Raw genomic sequence first — 27,913 nt, forward strand, 5'->3', positions numbered from 1 at the left:
GATTATTCTTTGTGATGTATGTTGCCAGTGTGATGTATTTCATGTAATTTAAGTATGTGTGGTTTGCATGGGAGAGTAGCAAGATAGGTTCAGAGGCAGTGGGTCATGCATGTTCCTTTTTGTACCGCGCGGTCTGGAGGAAGTTTTCGTGATGATGGGTGTGAGAGTCGAAGTGTGAGATATAGCAAAAGATCCATCATCCTATCCAGAAAGTGCACTATAGAATTAAATAATTACGAGACCATAAGATAGAGAATCACCAATGAAAAACCATGCCCACTGGGCGGAGTTTCTCATGTGTAATTGTTGTATAAAATCTAATAGTGTGTTTAATCTTTGAATCATAATATAATTTATCGGAATAAAAAGGATAGTGAAAAGAATAAAATTGGCGGCCTTGTTCTTTGAGTAGTGTGTAGTCATGACACCCAGAATTTATAATGTGTGCGCCATTCATATTCAACTCGATGGCCACGTGTTGATCAAAGCCGTTTGGTAAGAAAGAAAATGTGGTATTGCCAGTGCGTAGTGAACAGTCAGAGTTGAGTAAATTACTAATAGTCAGATGTGTGTTATCCGTTTCCGTTGCGTAGTGTTCAAAAATGAGAATAATTTGTAGCTTAATTGTGAGTACTAGAGCTCATAATCAGTCACTGAGAAATATGAATAAATCCACTCGCTTGGCAGACCACTCATCTTGCAGGCCTGACTGCTTGATGCCACAGTATGAGCAAGGCATGTTGGTGCCTCTCAAGTTAATTGTTTCCTGCAAGAGAGGGCATTATAATATGCACACTGCTCCAGCCATGCACGCGTATATCGCCATAGTCTTAGAGTAGGGATGAGTTCATGTTTTCTCGCATATCGAGAAATATAGGGAGAGTTTCTGCTGGAAAATTCAGCAAAGGCTTAATTAGATTTTATAGGAATTTCAGTGGGCGAGAGCAACCAAGCAGACAACTCATCCAGCTAAGGTAAATACCGCGTGCAAAGGCGTAAACTTGTTAGTTCACCAGCTTGCGTCCACTGTAAACTTGAACGACCTTGGGTAATCTTTTGCTCGACTTGTTACAAAACTAACCATCCTCTGTAGACTTGATTGTCATCCTCAAAATAGTACCGAGCTTTGAACCAGAATCAAATGATTCATCGTAGTACTGGCCAACATCATAACGTAATCGTAAGAATAACTTTGTGAAGAAGTTCTAGTTAAAATTTAATATTGTTGTATTTAGGATTATTTAACTTTCTGAGAGTTACAATTTAATACTGTTGTGTTTAGTATTAGTTGACTATCAAAGGCCAAGATGCGGCATTTTGACAACTGTCTTAACATTGTCACATTGTAAACTATGTAAAAGCGTGTATTTCCATGACAAAATTGCAGTATTAAACAATGTTATTACAGCCTACACAGCTGTGTTCAGTCGTAGAATAAGAAACCACCTAACCATAACCTTACAGCTTGTTCCACTTATTTACAGAATTATTACTGAATGGAACCCACAGTGTCTGCTGCGGTTGGCTGGGGAGATCCTTACTCTGGCAGAAACAGTCACATTTCATAGTGTTGAGCTAGACAATGCTAGCGGCTAGGATTCAAAGAGTAAACACACTTGCGGGCCAAAAACCAGAGAGTAAAGGCCTGATGCCAGATGAGACTTGCTATTTTATGGAAGGATATCTTCATTTTAGTACTGACAATGAATACAGAGGACCAGCTGGACTCAGAGTTCCCAGCCATTACTGCTGCTGCCTTCTACTTTCATGCTGCAAGAGTGTGGTAAGAATGTGCAATCACCAATTTCGTAGAAGTTCAATGTTAGTCAACTCCCATCAGAGGCTGATTGTACAGTTTTAACTTTTTTCAGTCAGTTAGTTGCTTCCATCACGTACATCGGTAATCTTACTGCTGTTTGTACTCGTTTTTCCAGGCTCTCTCTTTAATCCACTAATCATTCTTGCAGTCATTGACCATACCCATGGTTTATTCTCATAATTACGCTTTTATTGTCCTCACCCACCTGTGACAAGGTTATATTTATCAATTGAAGACATAAAGTCTGCGTATGAGTCAGCGATCATTTTATTTTTAGTACTTTTATTTTCACAAGTCCGTCTTGATCACATAGATTTCTTTACACTTTATGACCGCTTTCGGCTTATCGCCATCTTCAGATCGTTAAAATATTCTGATATAAATCATCGTCAAGTTAAACATGTTTAATATTCTGATATAAATCATCTTCAATGATTTATATCAGAATATTTTAACGATCTGAAGATGGCGATATGCCGGAACCGGCTATAAAGTGTAACGAAATCTATGTGATCAAGGCGGACTTCTGAAAACAAAAGTGCTAAAGGTTATATTTCACAACTATAATCTATTTTTCATTTATTAAATGTTCATTTGCTTATGTCAGCTGGTAATTCATATGTTGCTGCTTTATGATAATAAACCTGATTGTAATAGTGACCACTTGTTTCTGTTATAGGTAGATGATTCTGCCTCTCATTAATATGCATATCCAATTGTGGTGTGGTGACCATATGTTCATGTTTGATTGGGCCAAACTTGTTATTATCATTCATTAAGATGTTTCTCTTTGCACAACATTGTCATTTCCTTAAAAGTTGCTTGATCTTATGAGGCGCTTCCCTTCTCTCTAGGTCACCAGAGATCAGACTTTAGCATCTTAGGGGTATGCTAAACTGCTCAACTGGCATCTCACAGCAGTGCTGTGGTGAGAAGCGGCCGGGGAGGCGGCCAAGTGCAGAGGAGGAGATTTGCTTAACCATGGAGACTCGTAAGAATGGTAGACGCGAAGCCTGCCGACCATTGTAAGTACCTCCTCATAGTTGGTTGCCGGGAGACTCCAATATCTCTAACTGATACTGAAGAATATTTACATGGGCTTCACCCATCCTATTTTGGTTGGGTACTGTTTCCTCCCACACAAGTCACAACAGAACCATCACCCAAGCGTGAAGCAATCAGTGAAGTAACCACCTTCGCATCACAGCCATATTACTGCATCAGCAGGCAGCCCTGGCATGACTTGCTCTGGTGGTCTAACTTGGCCTGATGCTTGATGTAGCTGAGGAGGATGCTTAATTACACTCAACCGCATCAAGTAAATTACTTGCAGCCCAAAAGTAAATGCTATTTTATGATTGTAAGTTGTACATCTGGTACCGCGCGCCGCGGAATTTGAATCCCCGCCAGACATCATGGACGTCGAAGACCCCTAGAGGTCTCTGCACCATCGCGCCGTAAGCCGTAGCAGCGCGCGCCTCCTGGCCCGCATTTAATGTGAGGGCGCCACAGTGGGATACGTGGTTGCAGCGGCCAATACCGGCGTTCCCGATCGAGTACTTAAGTGCCTACCTGTTGCTCAGCCTACATCAGAGGGTTGGATCCCCTCATTCGAAGGCGTCAGATTGCAAAGCCTGGGCTACTCTCAGGTTGGAATCTCCGTCTTCGAAGATTGTGTTCGTCTGTCTGTCTGTCTGTCTGCCCGTCTGCCCGCCGCTTACTGCTGTAGCTGTTCGATCGTCCGTCCGTCCGTCCGTCCGTCCGTCCGCCTGCCTGCTCGCTGTCCATCACCGCTGCTGCCTGCTGTCCGTCCGTCCGTCCGTCTGTTCGCCGCCGCCGCCGCCGCCGCCTGGTCGCCGCCGCCGCCGTCCGACCCTGGTCTTTGGCCGTCTTCATCTTCCTCTGTCCTCGTCTTCCTCCGTCTTTGTCTTCGTCTGTCCCCTGTTTCTGTCCGTTCCTTTTCGTTCTGTGCGTTATTGTTTCTCCCTGACGTCATGTCCACCCCCACCACCACCGCCACCGCTACCACCACCGCCATAGTTTACACTTCCCCTTCTGCCGCCTCCACCACTATAATGTGGTGTGCCCAGTCCCACCCCCCTCCTTCCATCCCACCTCTTTTCACTCTCCCTTCGCCCTCGCTCTTTGTCGCCCCCTCTCCAGCTTCTTCCTCCCACTTCTCTCGATCTGATCCTTTCCCCCCACTCCCCCAGCCTGTCTCTGCAGCTCCGGCTAGGGTGGTGGCCCGTCGGGCCACTGTCCATGCCCAGCTCTCGCCGTCGCCGTCGCCGTCGCCGTCACCGTAACCGACTGCTGCGTCCACACCGGGTCCTGTCCCTTCCCACCACCTCCCTATAGCTCCCGTCCCTCTTGTCACCACCCGCCCTTCTGCCGTCGTTAAGCGCCCTAGTGGCACCACCAGCTCCTCCGCCCCCAAAAAGGCCCCGCCCCGTCCTCCTTCCCCCCCCCCCACCCCCAGGGTGCCATGGATGTCTCCCCACCTGGCCCTGATCCCACCGTCTCTTCCTCCTCCTCCTCCTCCTCCCCCCCTCTTTTTACAAATACCTCCTCTCCTGTCCCAATCCTTCCCTTCTTGAGGCCCGGAATCTCTCCCTCCTCCTCTGCCAACACTTCCCTGGTGCACCTATCTCTCTCCTCACTCCCAGACGGGATTCTGTTCTCATCTCCTCCCCCAGCCCCACCCTCCATACTGACATCCTCTCCCGCCTCCTCATCACCCATTTTGGCCCCAACGCCTCCCTCACCCTTGCTCCTTCCCATCTCCTACCCGCCAACCCCAACCCCCGCATCGCCCACCAACCCTCACCGCGGTGATCACTCGGCTCAGTCCGTCGATCACGGAGGAGGAGGTGTTGGCGGATCTCAAGGCGCATCCCATGCTGGAGGTGCAGGCGGTCCGCCGCATTTTCAACTCGGCCGGCCCCACCCGCCTTATGCGGGTTTTCTCCGAGGACGCCCCCTCCATTGACCATCTCCTGAAGAAGGGTGGCCTCCTCTTCAACCAGCGTTACAAGGTCGACCCCTCCCGTTCCCCTCCTCAATCCCTGCACTGCCAGAGGTGTCTGCGCTATAACGCGCACCCCACAGCTGAGTGCCGTGAGGCCCCCACCTGCCCGCATTGTAGGCAGGCGCACTTCCTCAGGCAATGCCCTAACCTCCAATCCCCTCCTTCCTGCAATACCTGCAATCTCCCTCATCCCACCTACTCCCAAAAGTGTAAAGCCCGACCCCCTCCGACCACTCCTGAACTCACCGTCTCTGTCCGTCCTCTGGACGCCCCCACCCCTCCTGGAAATTCCCTTCGTCCCCCCCCCCCCCCACTGAGGACATCATCCAGTTCCTCACCATCGTCCTCCAGAATGTCCATCCCTTTCAGCGCCCCCACACCCTCCAACAGGTATCCCTCGCCGCCCGTTCCATTTTCCACCTCAAAATGTACGCCACCTACTCCAACAACCAGGCCCATTTCACCTTCTCCCGCCTTGACACCCTCGTCTAAATTCCTGTCATGGCGCGACAGCAACGTATCCTTTTCAACAACATCCGCTCCCTTCCTGCCAACAAGAACCTCTTCCTGCACACCCTTGCCACCCACCGCATGGATGCCTTCCTCCTTAATGAAACCTTCCTCCAACCCCACCACTCCATCCACACTTCACCCTATCTCCTCCACCACTCCAATAATCCCCTCCCAATTGCGCGTGGCGGAGTAGCCATTGGTCACCACCGCCAGATCCCCGTTCGGCTCCAACCTCTCCTTCCTGACCCCACCGAACACCTGATCCTTAGTCTCTTCTTCCCCGGCTTTACCGTTACCTGCGCCACCATCTATGTCCGCCCCAACGCCCCTATTCCCTTCAACTTCCTCTCCCACATCGACCGTACTTTCTCCTCTTACGTGATCGCCGCCGACCTCAACATCCATAGTCGTTCTGCCGCCCAGATACGGTGGTGGCATCGGTTCCTCTCCTCCCTTCAAGGCGACCTAATCCCCATCCCCCAGCACACCCATCCTGAATCCAATTCCACTCTTGATGTTATCCTCTCCTCCCCCAACCTCCTTGGCCGCATAACGGTGGATGTCCTGGAGCCTATTGGTAGTGAACATCTCCCTGTCCTCCTCACCGTTTCAGACGGTCGTCGCCCCCGCCCCGACCCTCGTCATGACCCTCCCCCTAAGTATGTCCATGAATATTCCCGTGCTGACTGGAATGCCTACCGGGATACCCTTTCCACCCAGGTCGATAGCCACCCCTTCGCCTACGACCACCCTGACGATGTCACCCATGCCGCCTCCTTTCTCCAGCAGACCTTGTCTGAGGCCGTGGAGGCCCACGTCCCTACTGTCGCCATCCACCCCCACCGTCCTACCTTACCCCCACAGGCCGTCCTCCTCCTCCATGAATCCCGTCGTCTCTACCGTGCCTTCCTCTGCACGCATGACACGGACACTCTATGACGCCACCGGCAACTCCAGAGACACATTCGTAATTTGCTCGCGGCTAAGAAACGCCAGGACTGGCGACAGACATGCACCCGTTTAAATGCTACCCTACCAATAAACTCGTCCAAGTTCTGGTCGGCCTTCCGTCGCCTTACCGGAACTAAACCCTCCCCCTATTATCCTCTTCTCCATGATGATCACCCTTTCCCTGACACCCTTAGTAAGGCCAATCACTTTGCCTCCTACCTCTCCGATGTATTTTCCATCCCCGATGATCCCCAGTTCGATTACTCCCTCTTCCCGGATATCCGCGATCGAACTGACACCTCTGTCTCTCCCCTCGCTCCTGGTTTCCAGTACTTGGACAACATTGCACACACGGAACTCAATGCCCCTATCACGATCGTGTCACCTACCGTCACCTTCGTGAAGCTCCTGTCTCTTTCCTCTCCACCCTGGCCAGGCTCTACAATGTAGTCCTGTCCACCGGTTACTACCCCAACCTGTGGAAAACCTCCCGTATCCTCATGTTCCTTAAACCTGGCAAACCGCCATCCGCTGTCTCCTCCTACCGTCCCATCAGCCTTACCTCGGTCTTCAGCAAGGTCCTGGAATCTATCCTCACCCGACGCATCCACCAGCATCTCCGCCAGCACCGCCTCCTTCCCGTTACCCAGTGTGGCTTTCGGCCGTCCTTCTCTTCCGACGACCTTCTCCTCCACCTCACTCATCTCCTTTCCGAACAGCTTAATTCCCGCCGCTCCGCAATCTTCCTCTCCCTGGACGTCGAACGTGCATATGACCGCGTATGGCATTCCGGTCTCCTCTTCAAGCTCCAAACCTTCGCCCTTCCCATTAACAACGTCCGTCTGATCGGCTCCTTTCTCTCCCGCCGTCCTTCCTATGTCACCATCCGTAACACAGATTTCTACACCTTTTTCCCCTCTGCCGGTGTGCCCCAAGGCTCCGTCCTCTCCCCCCTTCTGTACCTTTTGTACATGGCGGACATGCCGCCGCCGTCAGCCCCCGTCCACCTTCTCCAGTTTGCCGATGACACCGCCTTCCTTGCCCTTGCCCCCACCCTCCAGCGCTCCCAACACCTTCTCCAATCCCATCTTGACCGGTTCACCGCTTGGTGTAACTAGTGGTTGCTCAAGGTCAATCCCTCCAGAACCCAGGCGATCATTGCAGGCAAAACCACCCCTTCCTTCCGCCTCCTTGATTTCTATCTCACCATCTATGGCCGTCCTATCGCCCTCACTTCCACCCTTAAGTACCTTGGCGTCACCTTCGACCGTCGCCTCTCCTGGACTCCCCACCTCCGGACAATCCAAGCCAAGGCACGCTCCCGACTCAGTCTCCTCAAGCTCCTCTCTGGCCGTACGTGGGGTCTGGACCCCTCCACCATCCTACACACCTATAAATCCCTCATCCGCCCTATCCTTTGTTATGCCCATCCGGCTTGGATCTCCGCCCCCCCCTACCTTTTATAAATCCCTCCAAATCCTTGAACGTCATGCTCTCTGCCTCACCTATCGCATCCGTCTCCCCTCCCCCACGCGGATCCTGTACAATCTCAACCCCTTCCCCCAACTCCTCCTTTTCCTTGAAAGGATACGGATCTTGTACACCTCCCACAAACTCGATCCTCCTCACCCGCTCGTCTCCCCGATCCTCTCCCACCCCTGCCCGCTGCCGCGCCTGTATTCGCACATCCCACCCGGTCTCCATCTCTCCACCCTCCTTACCCTCTCCCAAGGTGGCTTCCGCCAGCTCCCCCTCCCTGATGCTGTCCTCCTCCCCTGCATGTACCCCTCCTATCTCCTATCAACTTTGATCCTCCCCCCCACCTCCTGTGTCCTTTCCTTTAAGCACCCTCCCTCCCTCCCTTCCCTTCCCTTCTCTTTCCTTTCCCCCCCTCCCTCCTCCCCTCTCCCCCGGGCTTCCCCTCCCCCTTCCTCCCTCCCCCTCTCTCCTTTGCCCATGGCATCTCTGCTCTCCCCTCTCCCATTCCCCTTCCCCTTCCTCCTCCTCCAACTCCTCTCTTGGCAGGTCCCCGGACTCGTACACGCTCAGTGAACATTCGCGTGCCGGAGATCATCGCCGTCAGTGTTTCGTGTGTGTGCCTTCGATTGTGTGTAGTGTTGTTTGCTGTCACGCCACCACCGTTCACGTGCCGTCGCCATCATCCATGTTATGTGCACCGTGTCGCCTCGTGTTATTGATGTTTCTCGTCCAGCGTGAACGGCTCCATGTTTTTTCGATTTTTAGTGTCTACATTTTTTGCCCACCGTTTTTACTGTCTACTCTGTGCCACCTTTATGTACTACTTGTTGTCAAACTCAAGGCTGAAGAGCGGCGTATTGTGCTGCTGACAGCCCGCCTTTGTATAAGGTGTTTAAAATCACAATAAAGAAAAAAAAAAGCTCAGCCTACCATTCTAACATTGCGTACGTCTCAGGACATATCGCCTCGCTTCAGACATCGTATTTACTCTCGTGTTTTGTTTACGAGTGGACGTGGTTCTCTAGTTAGGTCTTCTTGACTCTGTTGTCTCGTTCTTGTTGTTGTCGTAAGGTGCTTCGTTGGTCGCGTCCGTCCTCTCCGTTGTGTTGTTGTTCGCGGGCCGCTCCGCGGATCCCGCCGCGTTTTCCGTCACTTCAACCCCGCGACTGTTCCGGTCGCCGGTACAGCAGTACAGAGATCCATCGTGATGTATGGTCACTTTGTGTATCAAACACACTGCAGTAGAGGTTCAACAGGACAGGCTTGACAAACAGCAATAAATGAGAGAAAAATAGTGTGTGCATTTTCTGAATTTGTGGTCAGCAAGGTCCCTGTGCGTCTTATGATCACTGAGAGTGGGGTGTCTTATGGTATAGCCTTCATGCCGCTGACTACTTCTCCATTTCGCTGTCCCACATAAAATTCCTGGAATCTCCATGGCAGATACATTTTCTTATGAAAACACGATAATACATCCCATGTGTTAAGTGTCTTACTTCGAGCTGCGTTTAATTATCACTGATTAAACTTCGTGTACCTTCATGGAAAGATTTCTAAATGTTATCTATAATTAACTGCCTTTAAAAAAGGACGAGTCAAATTATTTGAGTGCGTATCTATATTCAAAATATTAGTGATATTGTAAATACAGCCATTCCGTTTTGCAAATACTTTTTAGTATTTCAAACTTACTATGTGTGCTACCTAGGGAATTTGTAAGTTTTATTTCCGTTTTACACAACCAGTGCGTTACACTAGTAGCATTTTCTGGCATACATTTACAACCATTGTATTTATCCTCTCGTGACGTCACGATTACATTTGTCGTACGAATGGTAAAGATAACTACTAGTTGTTCCTGCTGCCTGTGACACATCTGCTGCGGGCAACGAGAACCACTGCCTTCACCCCTATCTTCCACCCTCTAAGCAGCATTGTCCAGCCATTCGTTTAATGTAGACCAACGAAAGATTTAATTTTCTATTATGGCATTTTGCCATTTAAATTAGGTTCCACTTGTGGGTAAATCCAAAAATGACATCTACATCTACATGGTTACTCTGCAATTGACACTTAAGTGCCTGGCAGAAGGTTCATCGAAACATTTTCATACTACTTCTCTACCATTCCACTTTGGAATGGCGCGTGGGAAAAAGGAACACGTAAATCTTTTCGTTCGACCACAGATTTCTCTTATTTTATTATGGTGATCATTTCTACCTACGTAGGCAGGTGTCAACAAAATATTTTTGCTTTCGGAAGAGAAAGTGATTGAAGTTTCGTAAATAGATCTCGCCGCAAAGAAAACAGCCTCTGTTTCAGTGACTGCCACTCCAACTCGCGTATCATATCAGTGACACTCTCACCCCTATTGCGCGATAACATGAAACGAGCTGCACTTCTTTGCACTTTTTCGATGTCCTCCGTCAATCCTACCTGGAAAGGATCCCACAGCGCGCAGCAGTATTCCAGCAGAGGACGGACAAGTGTAATGTAGGCTGTCTCTTACTGGGTTTGTCCCATATTCTAAGTGTTCTGCCAACAAAGCGCAGTCTTTGTTTCGCTTCCCCATTATATTATCTATGTGGCCTTTCAAATTTAAGTTCCCCGTTATTGTAATTCCTAGGTATTTAGTCGAATTGACAGCTCTTAGATTTGTGCGATTTATCGTACATCCAAAATTTATCGGATTTCTTTTAGTACCCATGTGGATGACCTCGCACTTTTCTTTGTTTAGTGCCAATAGCCATTTTTCGCACCATACAGAAATTCTCTCTAGATCATTTTGTAATTGGAATTGATCGTCTGACGATTTTACTAGACGGTAAATTACAGCGACATCTGCAAACAATCTAAGGGGGCTGCTCAAATTATCACCTAGATCATTTATGTAAATCAAGAACAATAGAGCTCCTATGACACTACCTTGCGGAACGCCGGTATCTGAGAAAAACACTAATTTTTGATGGTCAAACTCGATTATTAACTAAAAGAAAATTAATCCAAGCAATTCATTAGCGTTATATTTATGCTGTTGTGACGTCAAGAATACACTTGTCACACGAGTTGTACAAATAACTACTATTTGCTCCTGTTGCCCGTGACGTAACTGCTGTGGACAATGAAGACCACTACATTCAACTCTACAGCAACATTGTCCAGGCATTCTAAAGGCAACTGCAAAAAGAAATCATTATTACAAAAAAATCTGTAAGCCACTTTAGCTTATTTTCTATCATGTTACCACTAACTATACACCCACTACAGATCAACGCCCTCCCCCCCCCCCCCCCCCCTCCACCCCACCCTCACCCAACCACACCTCCAGATATGTGTGTCTTCCGAAAGTGATAGGAACGAACAGATGGAGCAGCCCCCCTAATTATCCTCTAGAATGTTTCTTTAAAAATATTCCATTGATCAGTTGTAATTCATTGTGACCTATTTGCGAAGTAAGATCGTCGACCAGCAGAGGTTAGTGTTTCTCCGAACTGATAACAACAAATCATCCCCCCCCACCATGCACATTTTGTGCACAGAGAAAAGGTAACATAGGTGACGAATCACACGCTAGTGATCGCCGATGAGGGTTCGTTCTAGGCAAGTTCACCCTTGCACCAGCAAATTTTCCGTTCCTGACTTTTGTGACAACTTATGCCGTAAATGACGCAGATCTACGCCTCGCCAGGGCTAGCTTGCGGGCTGGCAAGCCAATCTCAATGAACCTGACTTTAACTCTAGCGAACAACATAGAAAATTTTATCTTTTTGAAGCTCCCTAAAGATATTCACAACTTCTCGTTGCTGACCACAGGTACTGAGCATCTCCACATACGCTCTCTGGTGCCAATAACTGAACCGAACTTCCTCTGCATCTGCTTTTTATCTCAACGAAGCGGTCCACCGTCCATAATTCTTTTCCCTTATTTTACAAAACTCAACCCTTTCCTGGAACTAGTCACCAGTCAAAACTCATATATTTCATACCTTGGGTTATGGCTTCGAAGCCACAAATGAATGCTCGCCACAGCACAGCTGGCTCCGTGGTAGAGTGGGCAAAAATTAGACCCTTTTCACCTAGTGTGCCTTCTAACTGCCAACATAACCGCTCATCGTCAAGTTTCATCTAGTCTACACATACAAATCGAGTAATAGACACAAGGAGGAAACTACACAAGTTCCAAGCTTGATGTCTGAATATAAACGTTAGGTGAATGACAGCGTGAACAGCTACATCGTTCCTTAATCAGAATTTAACTACGTACGCTACAATTACTGGCATTCACATGCATCCTAATTCGTTCAGCTTACCGCTAACCGTCAGCATTACAATGCGTAATTGTTTTGATTCACCTGCAGTGCAGAGATATACACTAAAGTTAAATAGACCGTTATTATACGCCTAAACTAATGGAGATGCAACAGACAGAGACAAGTTTTGCAGCAGATACAACTGGGCCATATACGTGTCACAATCATCCCGTATGTGTTCAAATAAATCCCCTGCATTGGCGTCAGCCAAGACTCCGTATTACCGTTGCGATTCGTCTGCCTAGTTAGATATCATAACAATCAATCACGTCTATACTCCCATTTCTATACCATGCATTTCGTCAAAGATGAGATGCTAAAACGTAGCGAAAGTTTGATAGCAATAATTGTTGCGCCGATTTAAGAGCGCTCGTTAGAACTGAAATTTAGATTTGCGTAAATAAAGAGATGGATCAATGAAAAAAAAACTGTGTCCGGCAGCAAATAACTAAAAAAAAAAACACTTAAAATGCTTTCCTTCCTATAGCGCAACCAACATGAATATTCATCTTCATCAGCCAGTCTTACAAACATCAAAAATTATAATCTGAAATATTTTATGATGGTGCAGCTGAATGACACATCACGAGAGGCTCCTAAGTGCATAAATGAAGATAAGTAAAAAAATGGTTCACGTGGCTCTGAGCACTATGGGACTTAACATCTGAGGTCATCAGTCTCTTAGAACTTATAACTACTTAAATCTAACTAACCTAAGGACATCACACACATCCATGCCCTAGGCAGGTTTCGAACCTGCGACCGTAGCGGGGGCGTGGTTCCAGACTGAAGCGCCTAGAACCGCTCGGCCACACCGGCCGGCAAAATAAGTAAAGTCCTGCTATGAACACCTATAACTACAGGTACCCCAACAAGTAGCGGGTGGCTATAATTAAACTTTCCCTATTTAACATTCTATAACATGAAAACCAATTACCGTACGACTAACAACCTTGGTGGCATTAATGTCCAGAGCATAGGGTGCATGCTTTCCACGAGCCACAGAGCCACCCTCCAGTTGAAATTATGGCCACTAGGAGCCATGATCAGTCCTCGTGATTCATCGTCTCACACCTGACCAGCCGCCGTGCACTAGTTGACATGTCAGCATGAGCTCGGACAGAAGGAGCAGGGCGTTATTTTTGAAGCTGTATTATCGAACGAACAGTAACGCTGCAGCTGCACTTCGAGAATATAGCCGCCTGTAAGGATTCAAATTGGTTCAAATGGCTCTAAGCACTATATGATTTAACATCTGAGGTCATCAGTCCCCTAGACTTAGAACTACTTAAACCTAATTAACCTAAGGACATCACACACAATCGTGCCCGAGGCAGAATTCGAACCTGCTACCGTAGCAGCAGCGCAGTTCCGGGCTGAAGTGCCTAGAACAGCTCGGCCACAGCGGCCGGCCTGAAAGTATTACGGAAGGGTCCTCTTTCTCCACCTGCTGTGCAGAGCATGATGAAGAAGTTCGAATCAGCTGGAGAACTGGGCGTCGCTCCGGGCACAGGCCGACGACCGGTTGCACCACAGGTGATTGATGAAATCGCTGTTGTTATGGCAGACAACGCTTCCAGCAATTCTAGATAGTTAGGCAGTACTCGTACTGTGTCATGGCAGTTGAACATCCTGTGGTTCACCGTACGGAAGGTGCTTCCGACCATTCTCAAATAGTATCCGCACAAGATCTATATCGAACAGCAGCTTGCACCACAGGACGCACAACGACGTGTTGACTTCGCTCTCCACTTTCTCGCAAGGACTGAAGATTTTGAGGGCTGGCCCTGGACCATCCTATGGACAGATGAAACTCATTTTTCTCTGACGGGTGAGGTGAACACACACAATCGCCGAGTGTGGGGATCTTCACATACAGCCACCGTGAATGAAGTTTTTGTGGGTGTTGAACATGATCAACGTGTGACCGTACGGTGTGGCTTCACGGCTACCTTCGTCATTGGCCCATTCTGTTTTGAACAGGTTGGCGCTCAAGGAATAAAGACGTGCAGTGTGAGAGGCCAGCGTTACTGCGATGTGTTTCTCCAGCATCTCATACCCGCCCTACAGGAGAGAGAGAGACAGTGAACTCAACAGTCTCCATGCAAGATGGGGCCCCACCTTACATCGCTCTTCCAGTTCACCTGTGTAGTGTGCGTACTGTAAGACCTTCGGTACACACACCATCAGATTATTTGACTTGTCGCTCTAACGAAGTAGGCGAGTGTCAGCAATATGTCTCGTGGTCTTATCGTGGCGTGTTTATCTTCTGCTGTTAGGTCAGACGATAGAAATGCCACTTGCACGCTTAGAGCAGCAGATTGACGGTGACCAACTTTAAACAGAACTTGATTAATTTTCACACAAATTTATTAAAATTGATTCTGGATGCTGTTTACAATTGACAATCTGAAGTTCCTTTGGTCTTGGTACGTTAATCTTATTCTCACATATCTCTGATACTTGACAAAGTGTCTATACATTTCTCTTCCTGGCTATGTACAGGAATATGATAATCTTATTAGGCGCAGACTGAAACTTGACTACAGACTACTGCAGACTAACGCAGACAAATGCAGACTAATTCAGACTAATGCAGACTGACAAATCGGATGTCTGTACACTCGTTATAATACCTCGAGCGTTCAGGTATCACTGCGCGAGTGTGATCCGCGAGAAGAAAAGGTCCTACGTTAGCAGCAATCTCATTGACTGCGTTACATATTAATACGCGGATCGGCGGAAGCAGAATTTGGTCCGTCTTTATGACAGCGCCGTCTCATTGAGCGGAGACGGACGAGCGCTGCGCCTGCGCTGTTGTGCTTAGCGGGGTGCGCTCTAGTGGGAAAGTTGTGTACGCGCTGACTACGTGGAACTATGTACACAAAAACCTGATTCTCCGAACACGTTTGGAAAGGATCGAATTATTAGGCGATCGTTTCCAAATTCTTGGCTGGCACGATAAACTGATCTGATTCCCTGTTATTTTTGGTTGTGGTGCTACCTGAAGGACATGATTTACCAGGGGAACATTCAGACATGTGCTGATCTGAAGCGCAGCACATTGATAGGTAGCCAGCATATCTACGGGCATGCTTCGTTCTGCTGTGCAGAATGCAATCCTGAGCATTCAGACTCTTCTGGACAAAATGGGCGCCATATTGAGCCCCTTTTGTAGCAGTTATGGTACTGGTACGTAATTGTATGATGACTGTAGCAGCACATTAAAAGCGTTTAATTGAATTGATTCTGCATTATTTCTCTTCCCCATGTCCTTAACATTAATGCTACCTAGTTTCGTACTAATACACTAATTAGTTTCCGCCTTATAACGTGTTAAATAGGGAAAGTTTAAATATAACCATCCGGTAGAACGTTTCTAATCCACTCCAGCTATTGCAGGTATCTGACAAGTACTCATTTAGCAATATCGATCATTATGTTGCTCATTATAAAGTACGCATTTATCTGCAATTCTTCATTTGTTGCACGTACTTAACCCTTCCTGAAATCGTGGCTAGCAAAGGAACATTTATGTATTAAAATCAGACATTAATCTCAGTAACAGGTTATTGAATCAAAGACGCAACAGAATGAGGATACGTCTAAGAGGAAATATTGAGACAACTGCAGTAAAAGTAGTGATTGAGGATAAACTAACGGAGAGCTGAAATGCGCCCCACAGTACTCAGGAAGAGTCAAACAGATCTTTTAGTCGGTGACACGAAGCACAAATAAAAAAAGACGGCTAGTGAGTTGGAAAGCTTCCATTTTACTTGAAGAGGCGTTACATGTTTTATTCACTCGTCTGATTTTATGGTATCGACCGCTATACAAACCTGCAAAAATGTACGATCGTAAGCGAAAGAGAGCGGAATGAAAAGGAATACAATCGCGTTTAAGTCATTTCAGACAGAGAAACTTGAGAGATTTCTGAGTGCAAATGTATTGGAAAGAAATAATCGCGCGTAATTAGATATTTTTTGCTCCATTAACACCAACCCGCAGAAACTTTCTAAGCGCCACAGATCTGTTAATGGCGACTACCTCGAGATTTACTGCTATGCAAATGCTTCTGGAATGTGACGAAGTAAGTCGTAATGGAATTCACTGGAAATGTGCCGGTAATGCCGTTGAGCCCCTCTCGAGAACAAAACCAGTGGTATCTCAAGAAAGGCACTCTCAACAGTCGGGAGGTCCATTACGATATTCGCTGCTTTTCAGCAGGGTAGGGAGGAGAGGGGGGGAGGGGAGGCGGGGGAGGAACGTTTCGTGTCCCGCGCACATTTCACTCGCAAGTCTCATTCTTTGGACCAAGAGAAAGTAATTTTGTTCTCCGCGATTCGGGTAATGGTGGGCACTTACCTCGGCTGACTAATGGAGACAACCGGTCCGACAGGGGGCGCATCGCACGCCCTGCCGCGGTGTCAGGGAGCGTCAGGGATGCACCGCTCCCTTACCTGTAGCAGGTGTGACTCGCAACAGCAGCCGTACCTCTAACACCCAGACCTCCAGATGTCAGACACTCAGATCTGTGCCGAAGCAAAACACCGATTTAGCTCGTGCTGTGTGCTGTCGTCCAGTAGAACATGTGTAAATGGTAATTACACTACTGGCCATTAGAATTGCTGCACCACGAAGATGACGTGCTACAGACACGAAATTTAACCGACAGAAAGAAGATGCTGTGATATGCAAATGATTAGCTTTTCAGAGCATTCACACAAGGTTGGCGCCGGTGGCGACACCTACAATGTGCTGACATGAGGAAAGTTTCCAACCGATTTCTCATACACAAACAGCAGTTGACCGGCGTCGCCAGGTGAAACGTTGATGTGATGCCTCGCGTAAGGAGGAGAAATGCGTACCATCACGTTTCCGACTTTAATAAAGGTCGGATTGTAGCCTATCGCGACTGCGGTTTATCGTATCGCGACATTGCTGCTCGCGTTGGTCGAGATCCAATGACTGTCAGGAGGGTAATACGGGATGCCGTGCTGGATCCCAACAGCCTCGTATCACCAGCAGTCGAGATGACAGGCATCTTATCCGCATGGCTGTAACGGATCGTATAGCCACGTCTCGATCACTGAGTCAACAGATGGGGACATTTGCAAGACACCAACCATCTGCACTTACAGTTCGACGACGTTTACAGCAGCATGGACTATCAGCCGGAGACCATGGCTGCGGTTACCCTTGACGCTGCATCACAGACAGGAGCGCCTACGATGGTGTACTCAGCGACGAACCTGGGTGCACGAATGGTAAAACGTCATTTTTTCGGATGAATCCAGGTTCTGTTTACAGAATCATGATGGTCGCATCCGTGTTTGGCGACATCGCGGTGAGCGCTCATTGGCAAAATGGTTCATATGGCTCTGAGCACTATGGGACTTAACTTCGGAGGTCATCAGTCCCCTAGAACTTAGAACTACTTAAACCTAACTAACCTAAGGACAACACACACATCCATGCACGATGCAGGATTCGAACCTACGACCGTAGCGGGCGTTCGGTTCCAGACTGTAGCGCCTTGAACCACAAGGCCAGTCCGGCCGGCCTCACATTGGAAGCGTGTATTCGGCGTGGTGGTATGCCTTTGGTTACACGTCTCGGTCACTTCTTGTTTGCACTGACGGCACTTTGAACAGTGGACGTTACATTTCAGATGTGTTACGACCCGTGGCTCTCCCCTTCATTCGATCCCTGCGAAACCCTACATTGCAGCAGGATAATGTACGACCGCATGTTGCAGGTCCTGCACGAGCCTTTCTGGATACAGAAAATGTTCGACTGCTGCCCTGGCCAGCACATTCTCCAGATCTCTCACCAATTGGAAACCTCTGGTCAACGGTGGCCGAACAACTGGCTCGTCACAATACGCCAGTCACTACTCTTGATGAACTGTGGTATCGTGTTGAAGCTGCATGGGCAGCTGTACCTGTACACGCATCCAAGCTCAGTTTGACGCAATGCCCAGGCGTATCAAGGCCGTTATTACGGCCAGAGGTGGTTGTTCTGGGTGCTGATTTCTTAGGATCTATGCACCCAAATTGCGTGAAAATGTAATCACGTGACAGTTCTAGTATAATATATTTGTCCAATGAATACCCGTTTATCATCTGCATTTCTTCTTGGTGTAGCAATTTTAATGGCCAGTAGTGTAAAAGTAACACCAGAACTATGGAATATTGTGAAAGTGCATTTGTGAGGAGCACATGTCAACATCCATGGTAGGTGAGTTGGTAGAGCGTCACAAACGTCCCAAGTTCGAAACCAACTGACGCCGACTTTTTTTAACTTTTTTTTCTTTTTTCAAGAACACCTTACGCGTGAAATTGTTATATGGGAGAACATTTTTTTGACATGTATAAAGGACGTTTCGGAGTTTGTAGCGATGTTCTTTTGCCAGTCTGCTTTCGCCTCGTTTGTTGAAAGTAGCAAACCTATACAGCACATTTGTATGGACAGGTGTGGTGTTACGTATACAAATATACGCTATAGGTTTGCGACTGTCAACTAACGAAGCGAATGCAGACTGCCAAAAGAACATTGCTACAAACTCCGAAACGTCCCTTTGACATGTGAGAAAAATGTTCTCCCATATAATAATTTCACATGCAAGCTGTTAAAAGAAAACGTTAAGCGTCAGTGGTTTCCGAAGTCGGGACCTTTAGCACGACGATCTAACGCTCTACTAACTAACCTCCCAGGGATATTGATATGTGCCCCTCATAAATGCGCTATCGCGGTACTCCGTAGTTCTTGTGCTGTTTTCAGTTATCATTTACACGTGTTCTACTGGGCGACAGCACACAACACGAACTAAATCGGAGTTTTTTTTGATACCCTATCGACACACAACGTTTGGTACCGATCTGAGTGTCTGACACCTGGAGGTACGGGTGTGAGTTCTCATCACGCTCTTTGCGGTCAGCGTATGTAGGATATAGTTATGACTTCCGAAATTTCGAATGTGTTCTGAGTGCCCTATTTACTGATGACATTTCTTGCTTGGCAGATGCGAAGGCACCAGTAGTAACTACACTAATGGCCAATAAAATTGCTACACGACGAATATGACGTGCTACAGACGCGAAATTTAACCGACAGGAAGAAGACGCAGTGATATGCAAATGATTATCTTTTCAGAGCATTCACACAAGGTTGGCGCCGGTGGCGACACCTACAACGTGCTGACATAAGGAAAGTTTCCAACCGATTTCTCGTAAACAAACAGCTGTTACCAGCGTTGCCTGGTGAAACGTAGTTGTGATGCCTCGTGTAAGGAGGAGAAATGCGTACCATCACGTTTCCGACCTTGATAAATGTCGGATTGTACCCTATCGCGATTGCGGTTTATCGTATCGCGTCATTGCTGCTTGCGTCGGTCGAGATCCAATGACTGTTAGCAGAATATGGAATCAGTGGGTTCAGGGGGGTAATACGGAACGCTCGTATCACTAGCAGTCGAGATGACAGGCATCGTATCAGCATGGCTGTAACGGATCGTGCGGCCACGTCTCGATCCCTGAGTCAACGGATAGGGACGTTTGCAAGACATCAACCATCTGCACGAACAGTTCGACGACGTTTGCAGCAGCATGGACTATCAGCTTGGGGACCATGACTGCGGTTACCCTTTCCGCTGCATCACAGACAGGAGTGCCTGCGATGGTGTACTCAAGGACGCACCTGGGTGCACGAATGGCAAAACGTCATTTTTTTTTCGGATGAATCCAGGTTCTGTTTACAGCATCTTGATGGTCGAATCTATGTTTGGCGAACTTGCAGAACTAGCGCTCCTGAAAGAAAGGATACTGCGGAGACATGGCTTAGCCACAGCCTGGGGGATGTTTCCAGGTGGGTGGTGGTGGTGGTTAGTGTTTAACGTCCCGTCGACAACGAGGTCATTAGAGACGGAGCGCAAGCTCGAGTTAGGGAAGGATTGGGAAGGAAATCAGCCGTGCCCTTTCAAAGGAACCATCCCGGCGTTTGCCTTTAACGATTTAGGGAAATCACGGAAAACCTAAATCAGGATGGCTGGAGACGGGATTGAACCGTCGTCCTCCCGAATGCGAGTCCAGTGTGCTAACCACTGCGCCACCTCGCTCGGTCAGGAGTGCTAGTTCTGCAAGGTTCGCAGGAGAGATTCTGTAAAGTTTCGAAGGTAGGAGACGAGATACTGGCAGAAGTAAAGCTGTGAGTACCGGGCGTGAGTCGTGCTTCGGTAGCTCAGATGGTGGAGCACTTGCCCGCGAAAGGCAAAGGTCCCGAGTTCGAGTCTCGGTCGGGCACACAGTTTTAATCTGCCAGGAAGTTTCATATTTGTCCAATGAATAACCGTTTATCATCTGCATTTCTTCTTGGTGTAGCAATTGTAATGGCCAGTAGTGTATTTAACAAATATCTCATCCATGGACTGCTTGTTTAGGGAAGCGGCTGTTTAGATACAAAAAGTTATTCGTATACTGATTCAGTCACTTTTACTTTTAATTTAAGTAACATAGTACTTTTCTAGAGTCATGTTATCATCTTCAGGTGGATTACGGTATTTTTATGTGGTCGAATGCGAAATTGAACTGCAAGATTTGAAAATACTGTAACATTAGAAATTGTCTAGTGACAAACATACAGAATTCGCTATGGCAGCATACGGCAACCATATTTGCCCAGACATTAATGCAAGACGACACATGGCATCCCTGCCACAGTACTGTCTGCCAAGCAGACAACACAGGTATGTGTGTCATACACAAATTCAACAATGTAAAAATATTGGAAAGCCCCTACAGACAATGACATGATCATCGAAACGTGTATAGTATTGTAAGGTAGGCATATCATCTTGATTTTGTAACTTTTTGATGTGCGCTTCAGGGAGAGTGCTAGTTATGTTACTGTTAAACAGTCTTTGGTCCTTTTGTGGCACATTCCCTGCTTCTGCGCAATCTGATACATTCTTAGTTGAAGTGTGGTAGGTGATGGGCATATTTAGTAGTGCTTTGTTGTCTTATAATTGTATCGGTCAGATGAAGAAAGATTTATTGTAAAGGACAGCAGGGATGAATATGGTGTATATACTGAAAGGCGAAAGGAATATAAAACTTGAATAATGTTATTTTTGTTTGAAGAGAAGGAGTTTGAGGTAAGACTGCAGCACTGCGCAGCTGGTTTGTCGTAATGATTATTGTCAGATAGCTAGTTTTGTTGCCAACGGCCTCACCGCAGTGATAACACCGGTTCCTGTCAGATCACCGCAGTTAAGTGCTGTCGGGCTGAGACAGTACTTGGATGGGTGACCATCCGGTCTGCCGAGCGCTGTTGGCAAGAGGGGTGCACTCAGCCCTCGTGAGACAAAGCTGAGGAGCTACTTAATTGAGAAGTAGCGCTTCCGGTCTCGTAAACTGACATATGGCCGGGAGAGCGATGTGCTGACCACATGCCCCGCTACGTCCGCATCCAGTGACGCCTTTGGGCAGAGGATGACACGGCGGCCGGTCGGTGCAGTTGCACCTTCACTGCCTGTTTGGTTTAGTTTAGTTTTTGCTACCTTTCTTCCCTCGCTCAGAGCTGTGAGAGAGACCACCCCATTTCCCTGAGTCATGCATTAACATATCAACTAATTAAGGTGTTTGGTTTTATAGAAATTCTCTGCTAACATTGTACCATTTTTGAACCATTGTTAACTTTGTTAAGCACCGAATTATTCAGACCAGTGTTATGTGTCAAGATCACGCGAAGTTTTCTCTGTCTTTTTGGATATATGGTTCATTCTAAAATCGTTGTCTTGGAATATCATTTCATAGGAATAGTTACTCTCCCCATCCCACAGTTTAAAGAAAGTTTACCTTTACGCACTACAGCATTGCACCGTATGGAAAGCAACAGTTTGAAGAGTGTTTGGAAATCTTATTTAAAAAGAAAAGTCTAACTTAGGATCTGCCTGCTAGCTGTTCGATGTTGTGCTTTCGAGAAATCTGCTACTATGTTGTCAAGATGCGAGGGAAGTGGAAATTGGGTTAAGGCCAGATAACTGCTTTACTTCAGCTGCGCATTTAATACAAAGGCACTTTGTATTCAGACTAGTTACATGTCAATCCAGATTAGGTTTTGCTTGGTCAAAGATTGGCATACGAGTTTAAGTTTGTGGGTACATCGATTTCGTAATGCGTAGATCTTTTAAGGAGTGGGAGGTAAACTTGTGCTAAATTTTATACAGAAACACATAGTGGAGGAATTACAGGATTTGGAATTAAAAATAAAAGTGACTGAAGCGGTATATCAGTCATTGCCAGTAATCTTCTTTCGACCGTAGGAAGTGTGTGTGACAGACCTGCGTTAGTTTACAATCTCTTTGGATGAGTTCAGAAGGCCTCTTATATATGGAAACCAGAGGTAGTAGCCGCCACGAGACCACAACCCACTGCGCATAATGGTGCGTTGCATGGACCAGCTGCTGCCTGCATCAGAAGGTGAAGGTAAAATTATCGTCAGCCCGAGGTTAGTGTTCAAGACCACGGTGCTTTGCTAGGCATTATCCTCTTGAAGGAGGTATGCTGTTGCCTTTGAACTAACCTTTGATCTGACTTGCACAGCAGGTGTAGGGAGACCTACAATTCGACGTAGTCTTCCAACCACATAGGAACTCCGCATTTTTCATCTTAACAAATATTTCCACAAGTGAAAGAGGCGATAAGCAACTGAAAAAATCGTAAGAGTGATAAATGACTGAACACCGATTTGGATCCCTCGTCTGGTAACGCCACCAGTCAACGCGGATGCGTAAGTTGGCTTCAACGTACGGCAACTCAAGTACTTTAGAACGACGTTACCAGAAAGAAAGTTGGGAGAACAGACTGGCATTGGGAGTGGCGCAACATAGGATGTCGATCGATTGAATTTTAGGAACTGTAATTTGAATATTTCGATTTGGCAGAGAAGGAAATTATTAGCTGGCGGGTAGCTCTTACCATTCACTGAAAGGTTAATCACAAAGATATTTGAATTCTAGTATGTCGAAAATTGCATGAGGCATTGCATCCCACTTGCCAAGAGTCCACCACTATTGCAGGGATGCAGTCAGGGGGTGAAGTGGTGCGATTGACTTCTATATACTTGTTTATTGCTTATTTAGCCTGACTACATTAGGGCCGTAAAGTCCTCTCTGACATCTGATAAGGAACAATACATCAAATAATATTACATAAGAATAATAACAATTTCCGTTCTTAATAAAAATAGTAATTGGCAACAGGCATAATAATAATTACACTAATAATGAAGATGATGATGTGGATTGGCAGGAGAGCCAACCCGTATGAATAGAGGAAGCCGAAAGGCACGCGTTTTAGCTCACGCAGGCTGGCGTGAGGTCTGGAACAGGACAAGGAAATTAGAAAAACGGACGCAGATGGTGGAATACTTAACTTTAATCCATTAATGTTGAACGTAGCTCTTGTCTGTACATTATTTACAATATCAATAGCAACTGATAATGGCGCCTTGCTAGGTCGTAGCAAATGACGTAGCTGAAGGCTATGCTAACTATCGTCTCGGCAAATGAGAGCGTATTCTGTCAGTGAACCATCGCTAGCAAAGTCGCCTGTACAACTGGGGCGAGTGCTAGGAAGTCTCTCTAGATCTGCCGTGTGCGGCGCTCGGTCTGCAATCACTGATAGTGGCTACACGCGGGTCCGACGTATACTAACGGACCGCGGCCGATTTAAAGGCTACCACCTAGCAAGTGTGGTGTCTGGCGGTGACACCACAGATGAGACGAACGAGAAGTGTTAGTGATTAGCTACTACATAACAACAATAATAATTAGCACAAAGTAATAACTGGCAATGATAATCTTCATCTTCTCTTCAGGTATTAGGCAGGAATTGCCTGTTACGGTACCCATCTCTGTCGGGGTCTTCGTAAGTCTCTTCTCCCATGGCACTTATAATTTCTTGCCTTTAAGGGAAGCCTCTCACTCTCCATTCTTTGTAGATGTTCGTTCCATTTTCTTCTGTAATCTCGAATTTTATCATCAAGGCTAAAGATTTGCAGTTCTTCTCTAATATCTTGATTTCTTAGCCTGTCTCCTCTTGTGCAACCTTTAACACGTCTAAGGAATTTCATTTCTTGTGCCTGATTCCGGCTTTCTTGCTTCATGGTAGTCACCCATGTCTCACTTCCATAGAGCAGTGTGGGAACTGCAACAGTTTTATAAATTTCATTTGAGTGTCTTTCCTGGTTTTGTTTTTTAGGCTTCTTTTAATTGTTCCATATACCCAGCTGAGTTTACTAAGCTTGATTTCAATAACTCTGCTGCAGCCACATCCGAGATAGTTTAAATGGTTCACTTGCTCTGAAATCTTCTGATCTATCACTATTTTGGTTCTGATTCGTTCTTTACCCATGAAGGCCATTGTCCTAGTTTTTTCTTTTGAAAATTCCGTGTTAAATTTTGCACTTATATGTTTTAGCAAGTAGATTCCTTTCTGAAGGTCATCTTCCTTATCTGCTAGGATCACTGCATCATCGGCATATAGTAAATTATTTATTCCAAGTATGAGGGCTCATCTTGCAAGTGATGAGGAAGGAGGACGGGGAGGAGTAACAACCCCAAAAAAATCTGGGTCCATCTGGCTCCAGATGGCACCACCTTCTGAGGCCACCTGCTTGAGTTTACTGGAGAAACCCCAAAATCCAGACTCGTCTCTGTGGTAGCAATTGGTACTCTGGTCAGCGTCTGTTGGTTCTGTGAGCTCGGCTGTGACTGTAGTTTCTGGAACTCAAAACTCCAGTCGAAATAACGTGAGGTCCTTTTGGATTCCCCCTCAAAACGTCAACACAGACCAATAATCATGACAGAAAAATGGGAAAATTAGACCCGATCATGTGATTCCAAGCGATCAGGCAAGTCATGAAGAGAAAAATCGGATCTTCTCAAAAACCTTAATGACTACAACGGGATGTCATTTCTACGTGTGACATACAAAATTCTATCCGAAGTTCTGTTAAATCTCCTAGAGCCGCAGATATATCCACAGTTAGGAGAATACCAAGGAGGGACCAGAAATGGAGGATCATGAAGTAAACAGACCTGATGCTTGAGAGCAATACTGACAACAATAAAGTCTAGCAACACCAGAATAATATTCGCCGACTTCAAGAAGGCCTTCGACTCAGAGAAACGCTCTTTAAGACACTGGAAGAAATGATAGTGGATAACAGGACCACAAAGTTAATCCACTAAACATTAACAAAGTTTATGGAAGAGATCTCGGAACAATCTGAAATCGAGTCAGGAGTGGGACAGGGAGATGGACTCTCTCCGATTCTATTTCACTCAGTTTTGGAGAAAATAATCACGACATGGGACAAAGGAGTCAATGGGGGTAAAGATGTGGAGTAACTCGGTTTTGGAGAAAATAATCAGGACATGGGACAGAGAAGTCAGTGGGGTAAAGATGGGGAGAAACAAGGATGGAACCGTCGACATAAAATGTCTGACATTTGCTGATGATATAGCCGTCATAACAAATAAGTGGAAAGAAGCCAAAGAATCTCTAGAGACACTACACGAAACATCAGCCAAAACATGACTACAAATCTAGTTTGAAAAAACGCAGTGTATGGCCACAAAATCCTCAGACAGTCACCCACTGGTAACGAAGTATGTGAATATAACAAAAAAAGAAAGTTTCGAATACCTGGGAGAGATTAGACAGGAAACAGGACTGAATTTGTCACCCGATGAAGAAAGGATCACAAAACTACAAAAAGCCTACAGACTTACATGGAGCTATTACAACAAAAGAAGTATTCCCATCAATGCCAAATTAAGATACTATTGTACAGCATTCTTACCAAAGGCTTTTTACGCCTCAGAAGCAACAGTAAACAAGGAAAGAACGAATACCAAGGAGATGGAAGAAAAAGCGGATCTGTATAAAAAGACCGATGGAAGAACTGTACGAACCAACAGACAGACAGAAAACATCAGGAAAAGAAGGGCGAGGTTTTTGGGACACATACAGACTGACCAAAAAGATTTTTAACATAGTGACAAGTAATACTATGAAAACCAACTGGGTAAAGGAAATCGTGGAAGTCCTAAAAAAACTGAATACCTACACAGAGGATATGACAGACAGGGAAAAATACAGAGAAAAATATTAGAAAACAGAAATTTCAACAAACGCCCAAAGAGAAGAAAGCAGAAAAGAAGTGGAAGAAAGAGAGGGAAAAGGAACACAGTGAATATGTGAGAGAGTTCTGGGAAGAAAAAACAAAGTGACAGAGGAAAATTGATTGCGTTTACCTCTCTTCTTAAGGAGGAACTAACGATAATAATAATGGTAACCGCAACAATTGTAACCCTAGTAATAATAATGGAGGCATTAAGAACGATACTGACTAGTTTAGCCCTTATGAAGCCTTTCTCAGAAGATTGCAATGAAAGTGACAATGACTGCTATGAAAGAAGAGAATCTCAATAGAGAGCTCTGTAGACAAGAGTAGGGACATGTGGTGGGGTAGGGATGGTTGACATGAGTAAGATGTAGAATAGACAGCTATTGTGATAGAAGGTGGCCATAGCTGTCTTGTGAAGTTTGGAACGATTTATTTCTCTAATATCATGAAGAAGACTGTTCCCAAGTCGGGTTCCTGACCTAGAAAATGATTTATAGAAGGTGGCATTGTTGTGGAGAGATACAGGGAGGATTTTGCTTTTTTGAGAACGAGTATTCCTCCAACGTTATTCAGATAGTAGTGCAAGGTTTGAAGATAAATAGGAAGGAGTGCTATAACTGAGAAGACGATACAGCAATCACCGAGTATGTTAATTACTACACTTACCGTCACGCAACCGTAGCCTTTGCAATTCCCATAAATTATGTTCGCCTCATCGCCTCCTGCCTCACCAACTGCCCGTCTCATGTCACCATCAGCAACACTAACTCTCAGATCTTCCATCCCAATACAAGTGTGCCCCAAGGTTCTGTATGTCCTCCACACTGCCGATATGCCAAGCCCCCTCCTCCTGTTGATTTCTTCTAGCATGACGGTGACACCGCCTTCCTCGCATTCTACCCTACCCTCTAGAATTACCAACGATCCCTTCAGTTCCATCTCGATCAGTTCACCTCCGGGTGCAACCAGTCGTTCCTCAAAATCAACGCTACCAAAAATGCACGTGATAATTACGGGCCAAACCATCTGCAGCTTCCACCCTACGACTTCTACGATACCATTTACGAGCACCCTACTCAGTTAACTAATACACTAATATACCTCGGACTAACACTTGATCGCCAACTAACATGGAATTCCCGTGGAACACGGAAGACCATTCAAGAGAAACCCCAACAGACTAAGATTACTAAAACTACTAACCTGCTGAACATGACGATTGCATCCTTCCACAATTCTCCACTCATAAATTCTTGATCCGACCCATTCTCTGCTACACAAATGTGACATGGATTTCCTCTAGCCCCTCCTTTTATCACGCCCTGCGGATCTCCGACCGCCACGCACGCCGCCTAACTCTTCGAATCCGCTTATTCTCCCCCACTCGCAGCCTCTACCAAGTTATAAAACAGCCTTCCCTTACCCGACTATGAAATCCGCCCTGATACATTATGTCAACCCTACCAGATTTAAACTAACCTGTTCCACCTTCCCTGACCACGGCTTTCTTTTTCTCAACTCCTCTCCACTCACATTCTAAACCTTGGTCTGGAATGGCATCCCACTTCCTCCTCTAACCATCAACCCACACAGACATCCTCTTAAGCACTACCCCAACTG

At 46.4% G+C, this 27,913-nt stretch overlaps 1 pseudogene; it reads left to right on the forward strand.

Annotated features, from left to right (window-relative positions):
* Positions 1–21,315: 21,315 nt before the first annotated feature.
* Positions 21,316–21,433, forward strand: LOC124614102 (annotated as a pseudogene).
* The last annotated feature ends 6,480 nt before the right edge of the window (positions 21,434–27,913 follow it).

The sequence above is a fragment of the Schistocerca americana genome, chromosome 4 (assembly GCF_021461395.2).
Source record: "Schistocerca americana isolate TAMUIC-IGC-003095 chromosome 4, iqSchAmer2.1, whole genome shotgun sequence".
NCBI classification, from domain to species: Eukaryota; Metazoa; Arthropoda; class Insecta; order Orthoptera; family Acrididae; genus Schistocerca; species Schistocerca americana.